Raw genomic sequence first — 17,199 nt, forward strand, 5'->3', positions numbered from 1 at the left:
TAAACTAACTTTGATGTATATAAATCCTGAGAGTGCCCTCCGTTTCCTAGCTCTTATCTACAATCCATTGAGGATTGCACCCAGGTGCTTCATTATTAGTTGAAGCTGGAGTGCTGGAACACGTGCTAATTGGATAATATATATATATATATATATATATATATCACTATCACAGACATAGCAATGTTGTACTGAGTGCCTTTAAAGGGACAGTTAAAATCCAAATCATCTATTATCAGTGAAGCATTTATAAATATCTCTGCTTGAATATAAATATATTTATATATGTAAAAAGGTTTAAAGATTTATAAGATCTAACCAGGAATGTAGTTAGCTCATTAGTATTTGATTTGTCTTCACAATATATATTATAATCAGATTTCTTGTTCTTTTAATACAGATATAATGAAGCACATATCCGAACACATGCTATAATAGAACGACTGATTGGTGTTCTAAAAATGCGCTTTCGCTGCCTGGACAGATCAGGGGGGGGATCTCCAATTCAGTCCGGAAAAAGCTATAAAAATCATAGTGGCATGTTGCTGTCTACACAACATGGCACAGGAGCATGGGATGTTGAACGACTTCCAACACCACAGCCCCCAGGTGAAATCTTTGAGCCTGATCTAATTAATCATCCCCAACCCCTCAATGCCCATTTGGAGAGATCTGCAACTATTCAAGATTTCTTTTCAGGTATTTTTATAGTATTATAATGAGACCTTTTAGTTATTTATGATTATGTTTTTTAATAATACACATTTGTGTCTTTTAATGTTTTACAGATTGAAGATTCTCAAAAATGGAATACCACTCCCCTCCCTCTCTCCTCATCCCCATATTTACCACATTTTCCCTAAATAAATGTGTACTTTACTCAAATATAGTCATGGTAAATGTTTCTTTATTTCCAGCTATGTACTAATCAATGCATTCATCTTATGATTTATGTATAACATAATTATCTAAAATATCATTTTAATTATATTCCAAATATTACTTTGTTCTCTTGGTATAATTATTTAAAGAGCAGCTATGCACTCCTGGTTAATAAAAATTAGTACATGGGTGACAGACAGGATATATACTGTATGTTGGCAACAATACAAAGCAAAGAAAAAGGGTGCCTCCTAGTGTAGCCAATAGATCACAAGTAGTATATTATAGATACATACATACTCACAATGTATAAAGGCAGAGATAATGCCTAGGAAAACAGTCTGGGAACTCCACAGTGTCCCAGTGTGCACTGTACTCGGGCTGCTCCTCCCAAAATCAGAGTGGAAATCTGTAGTCTGAAGAAATGTGAAAAAGAAGAGGGCGACCCCTAGTGCAAATCAATTGGGGAGATTAAATGGATATCGGCTTATGATGACAAAGGAATACTCACAGATTCAACTCACAGATTCTATACGCTCTCCGCATTTAACATTGCACCAGCAGCTCACAAGAGCTGCTGGTGCAACGCCGCCCCCTGCTGACTTGCGGCCAATCGGCCGCCAGCAGGGAGGTGTCAATCAACCTGATCGTACTCGATCAGGTTGATTTCCAGCGATTCCTGTCCGCCTGCTCCGAGCAGGCGGACAGGGTTATGGAGCAGCGGTCTTTGTGACCGCTGCTTCAAGCTCTGTACAGAGCTTGATAAATGGGCCTGTGTGTCTCTTCATATGATGTCAATTAAAATGTATTAATCACCTCTATATCATGGCAATCACATATATGTTGTGCATTCATCAGTGCTTAAATATCATAAATATGCATTTCTCAAATCAGTCTAAATATTTAATAATATTCTTGACAAAAAGGAGTGCATTAGTCAATGATAGGTATAGGTTTCAGAAATTACATTCCACATATGACTATAAGCATGAATGCACGGTATTTGGCCATATCAACAGGAAGGAGTATTTACTTTAAAACTCTTCTACAACTGGATAACCCTTATTAGCTTCATCTGAAGGAGCAAACAACATATGCTTGTGGAATATTAATCATAACATTTACACATGCCACGTTGACTAATGTTAGATAGCATATACTGTATTGATTTCAGACACGTATCCTCAAGTATTCTTAAATGGCATAACATTCTCAATAGAAGTACACAAAGATGTTTTAAAGATGTACACCTGAATATTAATTGACATCATGTGAAATAAAAATGAATAAAGCTGTTAATGTTTTGAAAATAAACAGCTATTAAAACAATTTTGAAATATATTTTCTAATTTTGATTAGAAAAATATATACATATTTATGAGATGGAAATCACACTTATAAAAGTGCATCATACAAAAAATTAGATATTATATATCTGTAAATAATTTAAAAAGAAAAATACTTATTAATGCTTACGGCAGGATTTGGCCTTTGGAGGAGAGGTACTTGGGATGGAAGTGTGGCGTCTTGGGCGACGCACACCAGCTGACTGGGAGGCTAAAACATGTGATTCAGGGTCCTGCAGGGACATAAAGGAGGATGCGGATAAGTCTAAGCTCCCTGTGAATGAGCCTCAGTAGAGCATCCTGCTGGGACTGTGGAGGGATATTGGATTCCATGGGGGGCACTTGTGGCTGTATAGGTGTCTCCGGCACATATTCCTGGATCTGTGTGAGGTTGTCGTCTTGGGGACTGTGTGGGTGGCTCAATATCCAATTGAGGACAGACATTGGTGGGGGGGGTGATTGTTGTTGTGGTGGTAGTGGCATTTGTTGTGCCATGGGAGGGTGCTGAATCTGTTGTTGAGGTGGCATATAGTACAGATGCTGCAGTGGAGGATGCATCTGCTGATGCTGTGGTGAAGGATGCATCTGCTGATGCTGTGGTGAAGGAGGCATCTGCTGATGCTGTGGTGGTGAAGGAGGCATCTGCTGATGCTGTGGTGGTGAAGGATGCATCTGATAATGCTGTGGTGGTGGAGGATGCATCTGATAATGCTGTGGTGGTGGAGGATGCATCTGATAATGATGTGGTGGTGGAGGATGCATCTGATAATGCTGTGGTGGTGGAGGATGCATCTGATAATGCTGTGGTGGTGGAGGATGCATCTGATGATATGTCCTCCCAGATGAATATGGGGATGGGCCAGGAACATTTTCAACCTCATAGGCCAGTGGCTGTTGCTCATCTCCTTCAAGCATGCTGGGGTAGGAGTATCCAGCTTCAATAACATCCCTGGCCTCCGGTCTTGTTGAGGACTCATACTCATGTTCCGATTCTGAAAAATAAATTGTTATAATAAATTAATCTGATGAAACATATAACATTTGAAAATCAAATATATAGATATAGTTTTATATATATATATATATATATATATATATATATATATATATATAAACAAAACACAAAAAACCCAGCACTCACTAGCAGATTCACAGCAATGTTTAAAAGCAAAACTGGGGGAAGTCAGTTACATTTGGCGCCAAAGGATCAAGCCCAGGACCCTTCCTGGGACCCTAACCAGCACCCACACAATGCATACTTCCAAACAAACCAACTGGGAACCTCCCAGGGTGACACAGGCTTTTTTAACCTCCCCTATGTAAATACAAAACACAGGAATGGACCGCACTCACAGACTGGACTGGGTACACATCCTAAGCCACTGTTAACTCCACAGCCCTGAACACTGACAGACAGCTGCAAAGTTCCCAGCAACCCAGGCAGTTAACGCCCGAGCAACCTGGGTGTCAGGTCCGCAGGGAAGCATTACAAACATTACCACAAAACACAAAAAACCCAGCACTCACTAGCAGATTCACAGCAATGTTTAAAAGCAAAACTGGGGAAAATCAGTTACATTTGGCGCCAAAGGATCAAGCCCAGGACCACGACAAGGTCTCCCCCTTCCTGGGACCCTAACCAGCACCCACACAATGCATACTTCCAAACAAACCAACTGGGAACCTCCCAGGGTGACACAGGCTTTTGTAACCTCCCCTATGTAAATACAAAACACAGGAATGGACCGCACTCACAGACTGGACTGGGTACACATCCTAAGCCACTGTTAACTCCACAGCCCTGAACACAGATTCACAGCACTGTCTGTCAGTTTTGTGTTTTGTGGAAATGTTTGTAATGCTCCCCTGCTGGGAACTTTTCAGCTGTCTGTCAGTGTTCAGGGCTGTGGAGTTAACAGTGGCTTAGGATGTGTACCCAGTCCAGTCTGTGAGTGCGGTCCATTCCTGTGTTTTATATATATATATATATATATATATATATATATATATATATATATATTATTTCTGTATAAACTTAAACATATTTAACCAGAGGTGTATATTTAAAGATTGTGCCTCCAAGCGACTCTTTGTATTACACATATTCCATATATATGATATAGATAGAAAGAATTTAAATCTATACCCTTGCTTGTTTGAGCAGATAGCCACTCCAGAAATCAGGATGAATATATTCACTACAACTATGTTAAGATGCAATTAAAGGGGCAATAAAGTACAAATTAAACTTTCATGATTCAGACAGAGCATGCACATTTAGTCAACTTTTTATATTTTTACTCCTATTATCATATTTTCTTCCTTCTCTTGGTATCTTTATTTGACAAGCAAGAATGTAAAGCTTAAGAGCCAGACAATTTTTGTTTCAGAACCTGGGTTGCTGTTGCTTGTTGGGTGGCTAAATGTAGCCACCAATCACGAGTGCTAGCCAGGGTCTGAACCAAAAATGCAAAGTCTCCATAGCTTACATTCCTACTTTTTCAAATAAAGATACCAAGAGAACAAAGAAATATTGATAATAGTAGTACATTAGAAAGTTGCTTAAAATTGCTGCTCTATCTGAATCATGATATAAAAACATTGGGTTTACCATCACTTTAAGTTAATGTGCAAATCCGACTTTGAACCATGTAAAACATTACTTGTACTAATCCTACCTAGGTATGTTTTCCACTGATGATTGAACACAATTGATTACTAAACATATATAATATATGAACATTCTATATTCTGTATTACACATGTGTATGATTACATTGATATTTTAAAAAACAAAGCTGATATATATTTCTGATGTTAATATATATTTGTTAGAAATAAAACATTTATTACATATGATATTTAATATTCACCTTCATGGAACTCTTCAGCTGGCACTGATGTGTCCATTGTCCCCTTACATCTTAGGACAGATTCATCCGAGATGACATTGGACAGCATCTCCTCCCATGACTTTAGGTGAATTATCTTGCTAGGACCACCACCTGTCCCATGTGCATATTTGGCCAGCTGTGCCAGCTTCGCTTTGGTTTCCCTCCTGCAGTCATGATAGCGGTGTTTAATGCTGGCAGTCGAACGATTACGTCCTAAGCAGCTGACTGCCACTCAAATCTCCTCCCACAGCTTATTCCGGACACCTGCCCTCAGGTTAGGGTTCTCCAGCTGAGGTGCCCTCTCCAAGTAGGCCTCAACAAGTGCCTCCTTCTCCTCCTCAGAGTACCTCTCCTCTCTAAGCCTGCCCTTCACACCTGAAGGGCCAGCAGACACAGGCTCTCCCTCCTGTGACTGGGGACCAGCCCTCTCTACCTCCTCTGTCCCTGCAGGCTGTGACAGTCTACCACCAGCCCCACCCCCACTTGCCACAGTCTGCCCCACTCTCCCTCTTCTTTGTGTGCCTAATTGAGGCTGACTCCTCCTCACTCCTCCCACCTCCACTCCTCTTCCACCCTCTCTCCTTCCCTCCTCTGCCAGGGTTTGAGGAAGGACAAATCCTCCACCCAAACCTTGGCCCCTAGTCCTGCCCATACTACTCCCTACTTCCCACCTCCCCCTCCCTCTATCCACCCTCTCCACTGCCCTCCCCCTAGCCACCCTCTTCCCAACTCCACTAGGTCTATCCATCCCTTTCTTCTTCCTCCCTAACTCTAACCTAGCACTAAAGTCCCTAGCTTACCTAACTACACTAATTCACCTAACTACACCCTAAATTAAATATTACCAAAACTAACTACCTAACCTATCTATACCCTAACTATCTCTATTCTATATCCCTCAAAATAAAAATAAAATGTGGGGGTGGAAATAAACAAAGGGATGTAAATGAAAAAAGGGATGGACTAAATATAAAAAAAGGATTATAACAAAATTAAAGAAAAATAATAAGGGATACAAATGAAGAAAGGGATGGGCTATAAAGTGAAATGAAAATAAAAAAAAATATGGGATGTAAAAAAAAAAAAAGGATGGCCAAAATGTATAAATGAAAAAAAGTTAAATAAAGTTATATAGTGGAAAGGGAAGGGTAGTTAAAGGGGAGATGGGAAGTGGGATAAGGGGCTTAATGAAAGGAGTAAAAAAGGAAGATGGGGATATGGGGGGTTAATAAAATAAAAAAAAGATGTGAATGTGTTTGTATCAAATAAAAGTGTGTGTGTGTGTGTGTTTGTGTGTATAAACTAATGTGTGTTAATTAACTAATGTATGGATATGTGTGTGTGTTCCTAATATTATATGAGGCCTACAATAAGAATATATGAAAATAAAATATCAAACTCTCCACTAACTCTCAAACAACTCTCAAAACCACCAAACTCCTACCAGCGCAACTAGCTCCTGTGTCTTTCTCTCTAGAGGCGATCACAGGTAAGGAGCGCAGGCGCAAACCGTTATTCTTATAGACAGAGGTCGGGTTACCATGGCAATGGACTTGTTATGGCGCGCTTTTCGTCGAATCCTACATCGGTTGGCAGCGCAAACTTACGTACGGCCGAAAAGAGCGACTGCGTGCAACACGCTAGTCTTTTCAGTGGAAACCTGGTACTAAAATGGAGCCGTAAATTACTTTTAGCTGTCGGCCGTTTCGGTAGCTTACGGCTCCATTTTTAACGACTCAGTGGAAGCGAGCCCTAAGTGGGACCTGTATGTGACAATATTTAACTCTGTGTGCAAGATCACTGCTTCATGCAATATAGTTAAAGACTGCTAGAAAAATATATAAAGAAAATAAATCTACATGTTATTCTCAGATTAATCTTTCATTTGAATGCATCATTCTATCTAGCATTTATTTAGTGTTTAATGTCCCTTTAAATATATTGCATTTAAATGACTGCATATTCAATCACTATCTTTATAAAGTTGTAATAAATATGTAGTACATTTGCCATGGTAACAGATTAAAACACCCATCAAGAGGCTGGATATATCAGATAACTGATAATTAATCAGGAGAAGATATATAATGGAAGCAATTCAAACATAACTAGTCTGACTCCACTATAATAATAATAATAATAATAATAATAATAATAATAATAATAATAATAATAATAATATCAATATATGCTGTAAAATTTCTATCAACAATAATGATCAATTTTTATGTACCTATTACAAAAAAAGTGAATAATAAATCTTCCTTACAAAAATATAATACATTTATCAATTGGTTGACAATATAGTTATATATAGTATATATCGTTAATATACCACTATAACGGATCTCAAATAGTTATATTGCTTATGTATATTATGCAAAGAGTTATAAAATATATCTATATTTCATCGCTTTTTTTTTTTTTTTTAAATCTCATTTTTATTGTTGAGAAAGACAATATATGTACACATGGATGATTACACAGATCATTTCCACCATCAAACATAATACAGCATGCGAGCCGATCCCGCATTTGTTGTTATTAAACCTTTGCATTGAAAACATTTCTGGAGTTGATCCTGACTGCTCTAGAACTATAACCATAGTTCCCAAGGCAGGACATTCGGGATCTATGTTCAAAAGTTAAGTTTTGAACATAGATCCCGAACATAGATCCCACGACAAGTGTATTTCTCGCCGTATTCAGCATTGCACCAGCAGCTCACAAGAGCTGCTGGTGCAACGCCGCCCCCTGCAGACTCGCGGCCAATAGGCCGCCAGCAGGGGGGTGTCAATCAACCCGATCGTACTCGATTGGGTTGTATTGTGGCGATGTCTGTCCGCCTGCTCAGAGCAGGTGGACAGGTTATGGAGCAGCGGCCTTTGTGACCGCTGCTTCATAACTGTTGTTTCTGGTGAGCCTGCAGGCTCGCCAGAAACACAGGGCATCAAGCTCAATACGGAGCTTGATACATATGCCCCTTTGTCTCAGAGCCCGCTGGCAAATCCGGGTTTTTAACTATAGGCAAATAACAAGATGCATGACACGATTTTTTCAGAAATTTGTGCGCTTGTTGACAGACTTTTAAGGGATCTCTGTATCGTACATTCAGATCCAGGTTGTTAATAGTCCGTTAATTTGTTATATGCGGTAGGTAGGCCAGTGATATGTTCCCCAAGACCGCTTGTTCCAGTTTGTGCCCACCTGCCAATCTATTACTAAACGAATCAATACCGCCCAGTTGTACAGTCTAAAATCTGGGAGAGCTAGCCCTCCATTTAGGAAGCACATGCACAGGTTTTCCTCCCCTCCATATAAAGCATCTGGTCAAACCATTAAAGGGACAGTACACTGTAAAATTATTTTTTCATTAATGTATTTTAAATGACTTGTTATACCAACTGCAGAGTATAAAATATTTGAGAAATTGCATTTTCATACTTATTTTTGTATATGAAGTAGCTGATTTTTTGCTTTAAAACCACAGCCTATTACAATGGGTTGAATTTAAAGGTGATATCATATCTCATTATGTTATAACTTTGTGTACACAGACTTGCTTCCTTATATTTTATTGACTGGAACACCAAAGCTCAATACATAGAGAGAACAATGGACAATTATCATTTTATTGCTTAACTATCCTGCATCCCACTGAGAGTGTAACTTCTTTTGCTGGCTGTGTTTACTTAGGCTATTCAATAGCCTATACTCCAGTATCAAAACTTTCAGTATAGGTGGCTATACCACAGGCTAAATCAGCTATTTCAAATGCTGAAATAGGAGTAAAGGCGCTACTTGTAACCAATGTAATACCCTCTAGCAGGTAAAAAGGATCATTGGGAATAACTTAAAGGGGAGAACATTTTTGGGTGAACTGTCCCTTTAAGCATTTTGACTTCTGATTTAGTTAAAAGTAAAGGGAGCATAAGCAAGCAGTGGCTATAACAGTCTAGGAAGGATCACCATTTTGAGAAGGCTGACCCATCCCGAGAGTGATAGGGGTAAGAGCTTCCAACTCCTCATTTGTGCTTGTAGCTTGGCACACAGGGATTTAGATTATTAGAGTATAGCTTTTTGGGGTTGGCCGATATCCTAATACCCAGGTAAGTGATATAATTCTTAGCTACAGTGAAAGGGTACCCATCGGTTGAGTCTGCTTTTTTATGAAGCCACAGGATCTCAGACTTTCGCATGTTTACCTTGTAGCCTGAGAAAAGGCCGAATTCATGGATAGCATCCATGATGTGAGGGATATGTGTCCGTGGGTCTTGGACAAACAGAAGCATATTGTCCGCATATAGCGCTAGGTGTTGGGGTACTCCTGCTATATCAATACCAGGGAAGATTTGCCGCAGCTTGATGGCCAATGTTTCCAAGGCTATGTTGAAGAGAAGGGGTGACAAATGGCAACCCTGTCTGGTGCCCCTTTAGAGGTGGACGTCTGGCGAGAACATATTGTTAATGAGTATATTCGCCATCGGTGAGTTATATAGGTTCCATATGAATGCCAAAAAAGACCTGAAAAGTTAGCTTTAAGCATAGCAAAAAAGAGGTGATCCCATTCCACTCGGTCGAAGGCCTTCTCTGCGTCCAAAGACAGCAGGAAGGCCTCCGGTCTTATCTTTCCCGAGGTATCTTGTCCTTTAGCCCAAAAGTGTTGAACTACCTGCAGAACTCTTCGCACATTAACCACCGACGATCTTGCGTACATGAAACCCGTTTGATCCTAATGGACTATGCTGGGCAGAATAAATTTCAGCCTTTCGGGTAAAAGTTTGGCTAGTATCTTATAGTCCGAATTCAATAGAGAAATTGACCTATAAGACCCAGGCAGCAGACTATATTTTCCCAGCTTTGGGATCAATGTGATGTAAGCTGACGAAAATGCAGGTGTTATTTCTCTCCCAAAATAGTCAGCAAATAGTTCAGTAAGTATCGCTGACACTTGTGGTTTGAGCAGGCGGTAGAACTCAATCAGCAGTCCATCAGGGCCTGGTGCCTTGCCCAATGACATAGACATAATGATCATTTCAACCGCCTCTCTCCCTATGGGGGCATTCAGTTTTTCCTGTTGAGCCTCTGAAATTTGCAGGACATTAAAGGATTCCCAAAACCGCTCCTGTGTCTCATTCCCGGGGTGCGGTCGCTGGTATATAGAGAAGAATAGTAAGAAGCAAACGCTTCAGCTATTGATTTGGAGTCCCGTACAATTTTTCCCTGCAATTTCAACGCAGGTACATGTTTAGTGGACGTGTTTATATTAACTAGTGATGCTAGAAGCTTCCCCGATTTATCTCCATACCGTCAATATTTACCTCTGGTACTCAAAGTGACTGTGAGGCCTGATGCGCCAATAGTGCATCATATTCTTTTTTTATAATTATGTATCTCTGATAATTCTGGATATTGGGAGTGGTACAGTACAAGAGATAAGCTTCCACCAGGTTATCTCTTAATTGGTTAATTTTCTCTGTATATTGCTTTTTCCGGCGGGTTAAGTAGGCAATAATATTGCCTGACAATACAGCTTTTGCTGTGGACCAAAACAATTCTGGTGTCTCAAGATGTTGTATGTTATATGCCCGAAAGTCATCCGAGCAATGTATCAAATAATTTTGGAATTCTTGGGAGGATGCCAAATATTTTGGGAATTTGAAGGTTCGTCTATTACTTTCATGGGTATCCTCACTTATGAAAAGCGCTATGGGGGCATGGTCGGAGACATAAACCTCTCCAATTTTAGTGTCTATCACCTGTGTGACTAACGAGTTCGAGATCATGAAGAGATCAATACACGACATGGAGGGTGAAGCCCTTGAGATGCATGTGTAATCCTTTCCATTCCAAATGTCCACAACATCCAGGGACCTCCCCAGTAGAGCAAAGGTCTCCCTCTCAAATTTACCTGAAATCTTGGGGATCTTCCCAGCTTTTGTTTTGTTCAAATCTCTAAGTCTGTTACAATGAGGGTTGGGGGCAAGGTTGAAATCTCCTCCCATTATAATATAAGTGCTGAGGCATGGAGTGAGTGTGGATACTAGGGTCTCCCAAAATGTTCTATCTTTTTGGTTAGGGGCATATATGTTACATAAAGTGTATATTTTCCCTGCAGTGCAAATTTGTACTATTATGTACCTGACCTCTTGATCTTTAAGTACCTTCATGATGTGGTAATCCAACTTCCTCCTAAAAAGTATAGCCACCCCTCTACTAGCAGTTTTGTACAATGCAAATTCAACCCTCCCCACCCAGTCCGATCTTAACTTTTCATGTTCTATATCTGAAAGATGCGTCTCCTGAAGGAATGCAATATTCACTCTCTTTTTCCTAAGCTGGGTTAGAATTGTTTTCCTTTTGATGGGGGAGTGAATTCCCCCTACATTCCACAGATTGAATCTAAAACTCTAAAGTGAACATGGAGTGATCGTTGCGTCCGCTTTGAGAAAAGAATGTGGTGCATGTGAATGCAACAGGGGAAGGGAGGGAAAGGAGGAGGAAGAAGAAAAAAAAACAACAACTTGATTCTCCTTCTGTGTTTGAGAGGAAAGAATATTTGTCAACTTGTTACCATTGATTACATTTTCATTGCATTCACAATTTAACATAGAGGGACATATGTTTTCGTATTGTGTTCTATGCCTTTGTTTTAACTTCATTCCAGGTATAAACCAACATATAAACTTCAAACAATAGATAAAAAAACTTTCCTATCTCCCAATAGAGATAGCCTAACCGCCAACTGGTATTGCCCTGCTCGTCACATAGGATAGATGCAGTCTGACTTCTCCTGGACATTCTTCCTACACTATCACCAATCAAGCAATCACAGCAAATGTTCTTCATCTTATTGTATTCTGCAGTTATCTGAGCCATTAACGATTGTCGCCATCTTCGCACTAAGAGCAGAAAAACAATAAAAATCAACATATTGTAACTTGCTAAGCATGAGGTCAAATGACTCAGGCTACTATTTGCCCGTGCCATCAGAAATAATGCTACCAGATATAATGTTAATAATCTAGTCAATATTAATCAGCTACACTGTTACTTCAGCCTTCATCCCCTCTAGCTTGTCCCTGTGCAGGGCTGTGACCAGGTGACCCTCGTTTTTCCAGGAATTCCTGAGCCTCAGAAGGAGAGTCAAAGAATCTGGGTCCTCTAGATGTGACAATTTTAAGCCTAGCAGCGTTTAAGAGATAAGCCTGTTTGCCCTCCCTGTGTATTTTGGAACAGAGTGATGAGAATTCTCTACAACGTTTCATAAGGTCTGTAGAGAAGTCCTGAAATAGCAGTAGGCATGCGTTTTCAAAAGTTAGGTTTTCTATCTTTCTATACCCTCTCAAGATAGCAGTTTTGGTCTGGAAATGTAAGAATTTTATTATAATGGGGCGAGGTTGTGATATATCTGCACCGGACCTCTCAGGACCGACCCTATGTGCCCTTTCAACCCATCCAACAAAATCTCGAGTGGGGATATTTAACAAGGAGGGTAAGTTGTTTTCCGCAAAGTGTATTATGTCAGGCTGTTTGATCGTTTCAGGGAGACCAAGTAGACGCACATTGTTGCGTCTCGATCTGTTTTCCAGATCATCCATTTTTAACTGTAGGCCCATGACCTGTCTTTCTAGATTCTCTATCTTACTAGAGTTAGCTACATTAGAATCCTCTAGGTCAGATATTCTGCCCTCTGCCTCTGCTACTCGTGCTAAGAACTGTTTGACGCCATCAGTGAGCATATCTACCCCCCTCTGAAGATTGTCTATTTTGGTCATAAACAACATGAATATCTGTTTCACAATGGGGTGGGTATCAACCAGATTACTATCTGGAGAAGATTCAGAGCTCGGGTCCTTGGTGGTTTGATAATTTCCAGCCCTGTTTCATTTGTTTTATTGCGACCTTCCATTGGGGTATTGCTTAGGTACTTCTCCATATACCCATAAAGTGATAGGGGCAGAACCGCTACAGTAAGAATATAGTTATTAAAACACAGCAATGAAGAATAGTAACCCCCTAACACAGTATAATCAGTACAGTCAGTACAGTTGTGCCCTGGTAATTTATAAAAGGTGAAATCTTATCACATAACAGATTAAACCTGCAAAAAAGAAAGGCACGTTAGCAGTGTGAACCAATAAAAGTGTGACGCAGCACACTTATAATAGACAATAAGCCTGGCAATGCAAGACACTATAAACCATTTATGAGGTAAGCTAGCATACAGTGTTCTCCCACAACACCACTTCCAGGAGTGCACTGGGTCGTGTCTCTCAAACACTAAGCTAAAGCAAGAGTCCTGCAAGATTTCACATTCCTGCCCTAATCAAGTATTATAGGAAGTAAAGTCCTTTACCGTGCTGCAGTAGACGACTTGCACTCTGAGCTGTCCCAAAATGTGAAGTGGTGTCAAAATGTAAGAGGAACTCGAGGCCCTGCAAAGTTCCACAACTCTGCTGTTAGTAACATCCACAAGGTTATAGTAAGGCCTTGCTGAAACAGTATCAGTAGCAGTTAGGGCTTATATGTTCCACAAGTGAGTTATTGAGGCAATTTACAGGTTAGGGTTCACCCAATCTCAACATGAGTTATTAGTTCCGTGTATGTAAGCCACAGCCCGCACTGGGGTGAAAACCATTGTGCTGTATTGTCCGTAACTGGTAGACAGCGTGTGAATAATAAGGGTATTGGGGCAAAAGCAGATTCTGCTATGTTACCTGCAAATCCATTCCACCCCGTACAAGAAAGTGTTTAGGGAGATCTATGTTCCAAACTTTTCTGGCCCCTGTGGATGACTAAGTGATATCTGTTAGCCACCCGGCAAAACAGTAACAGGTAGGTGGGTAGGTAGGTAGAATGACCCCGGGGAGTGTGTGCGGGTGATACTTTACCACCCTAGGTACCGGAAAGCCATGCTGCAACCTCCCAACTTTTTACAAGGAGACTCCATTCAGGTCAGTGCAAAGAGGCCAGATTCCCAAGATATTTTGCACCAAACACTTCTCAGGGTATGGTCCGAATTCTAAAGGCTGCAGCAGCCAGATGGCAGCGGGCAAGGTTAGCAGTGTTTATTAGGTCCTCCTGTTTCAATGTCTAGTCTCACCAGGACGAGAAAGCCAACGGCCCCTCCAGTCGCAGTATTGCAATCCCATGCGCTGCTGCCCACGTGTAATATCACCGATCTGACTATAGTCATTCTCTGCCAAAACTGCTGTTACTGCGGTCCACTCTGTTTAGCTGGAGGTATCAGTGGAGTTCCGCCACCCTGTCAGACAGACTGTCCGATCTCGTGCCATTTCAGCACTTCCTTTGGTTGTTCACTTCGGTGGTGGAACAAAAAATATTGGGGTCTTTAACAGCACTCCCCCACTCTGGGCAGCAAGTTCTGCCAAGGAATTTTCACTGGGTACAGAGTAGTCAAGGGATACCTTCAAATATTTCAAGTTTTAGGTGCACTTTGGATGGAGCTCTTCTCACTTGCTTCCTACCCTGTGACCCGCCCACCGGAAGTCCCTTCATCTCTTTTTTGATCAATTAAATCAATTAAATATTGGTCTCACAAGCATACGGTTTATGTATACATACCAATTATTGTATAATGCTGTTGTTCAAATCATACTATAAATAACAATGCCAGTCAATACTTGCATTCATACCTTTTGCTTGTAAGGTGTCCAGCATGTATATCCATTTAGTTTCCAACTGTAATAGTTTATTTCCCCTCTTGGTGAAGAAACATGATCAATCAGCATAGATCTTAGATCTTTTAGTGTGTGTTGTTTCTCGATGAAATGTCTGGCAACTGGTTGGTCTGACTTCTGTGTGTTAATAGCTGCTCTAATGGCACTCCTATCGCTAGACATTCTATCCTTAATATCACCATCTGTTTTCCCTACATAGAACTGTCCACATGAACAATTTAGCAAGTATATAACAAATTTCATAGTACAAGTTAAATTATGTTAAATCTCAAATTTGTTATTAGTGTGTGGATATCTAAAACTAGTCCCCTGTGTCATAGAATTCGATGTGGTGCAACATGGACATCTAAACCATCCATATTTCATCTTTGGTAACCATGTCTGTTTGCGATAAGACTGTATGGGATCTATTCTCATCAGTAGATCTCTTAGATTGCGACCTCTTTTATAGCCAATCATAGGTGTGTACATACCAATGATTGGAAGTGTAGGGTCATATTTTAAAATATCCCAATGATTCTTTATAGAGTTAAATAAAACTCCAATTGTTGGTGAATAAGTAATGACCATTGTCAATTTGTTATCATTTATAGGACATTTACTTTTGTTAAGCAATTCTTCCTGTGTGACATGTTGAATCTTTTTAGAAGTATCCTGTATCAATTCAAAGGCATAACCCCTATTTAAAAATATATAGATATAAGTAATATATATATATATATATATATATATATATATATATATATATATATATATATATATATACTGTATATATACAGGTGAATAACCACCTTTTTTCAGTCATGTGACTGCTATTGTAAAGCTTTGGAAAGAAAAGTGCACTAATTAAAATAGCCAGTAGGTGGAGCTGTCTGCTTGTTTTGCAGCAAAGTTATGCAACTTAACAGCCTGAAATTGATCTGCGTACACAGAGCAGACCAGACCTATCGAGCAAACAAGATTTAGCAGCCACTTCCCTATTATCTTCCTGTCCAGTAGCTTGAGGTGAGGGTGTCTAACTGCTTATTATTCACTACAGATTGAAATGCATAGAATAGGTGCAGACCCAATATTATCTAACATGCTAACAATGCAGAGTACTGTTTGCAGAAAAATGCAAGTAAAAAAAACGTTTTTGTTCATTAAACTTAGTTTGATGATGATGCAGTCTCTTGTGTGATTATTTAAATAGGTGCTGTTAGCAAATGTTTTTGTTCATTAAACTTAGTTTGATGATGATATAATCTATATTATTAGGTTTATAATGCTGATTAGCATTTAAAGTCTTCATTTCAAAGCTTTAAAAATAATGTATTAGGTGTTACTTATGACAATTTTGAGAGGGGTCTGGAACCTAACTGCCTCACTTCCCATTGACTTACATTATATACTGGGTTTCAATTTACAACGGTTTCGATTTACAACCATTCCTCCTGGAACCTAACCCTGGCATAAACTGAGGGCTACCTGTATATAAGTAATATATATATATATATATATATATATATATACATACACACACACACACTCACCAGCCACTTTATTAGGTACATCTGTTCAATTGCTTGGTAACTCAAATTGCTAATCATCCAATCACATGGCAGCAACTCAATACATTTAGGTATCTAGATGTGGTGAAGACGACACACTGAAGTTCAAATCGAGCATCAGAATAGGAAAGAAAGGGGATTTAAGTGATTTTGAATGTGGCATGGTTGTTGGTGCCAGACGGGCTGGTCTGAGTATTTCAAAAACTTCTGATCACAGGGATTTTCATGCACAACCATCTCTAGAGTTTACAGAGAATGGTCCGAAAAAGAGAAAATATCCAGTGAGCGGCAATTGTGTGGACAAAAATACCTTGTTGATGTCAGAGGTAAGAGGAGAATGGGCAGACTGGTTCAAGATGATAGAAAGGCAACAGTAACTCAAATAACCACTTGTTACAATCAAGGTATGCAGAATAGCATCTCTGAATGCACAACACGTCGAACTTTGAAGAAGATGGACTACAGCACCAGAAGACCACACTGGGTGCCACTACTTTCAGCTAAAAACAGGAAACTGAGGCTACAATTTGCACAGGCTCACCAAAATTGGACAATAGAAGATAGGAAAAATGTTGCCTGTTCTAATGAGTTTCAATTTTAGCTGCAACATTCAGATGGTAGGGTCAGAATTTGGCATAAACAACATGAAAGCATGGATCCATCCTGCCTTGTATCAACGGTTCAGGCTGGTGGTGGTGTTGTAATGATGTAGGAGATATTTTCATGGCACACTTTGGGCCCCTTAATACCAATTGAGCATTGTTTAGATGCCATGGCCTTCCTGAGTATTGTTGCTGACCATGTTCATCCCTTTATGACTACA

The 17,199-nt window shown here is 39.8% G+C and overlaps 1 long non-coding RNA gene across 1 annotated transcript; it reads left to right on the forward strand.

Moving 5' to 3' along the window:
* Positions 1-586: 586 nt before the first annotated feature.
* Positions 587-885, forward strand: LOC128647931 (uncharacterized). Its single transcript, XR_008400462.1, has 2 exons — positions 587-699; positions 789-885. It is a non-coding gene; the product is annotated as an uncharacterized LOC128647931 (long non-coding RNA).
* Positions 886-17,199: the final 16,314 nt, after the last annotated feature.

This window comes from Bombina bombina, chromosome 2 (genome assembly GCF_027579735.1).
Source record: "Bombina bombina isolate aBomBom1 chromosome 2, aBomBom1.pri, whole genome shotgun sequence".
Taxonomy (NCBI): Eukaryota; Metazoa; Chordata; class Amphibia; order Anura; family Bombinatoridae; genus Bombina; species Bombina bombina.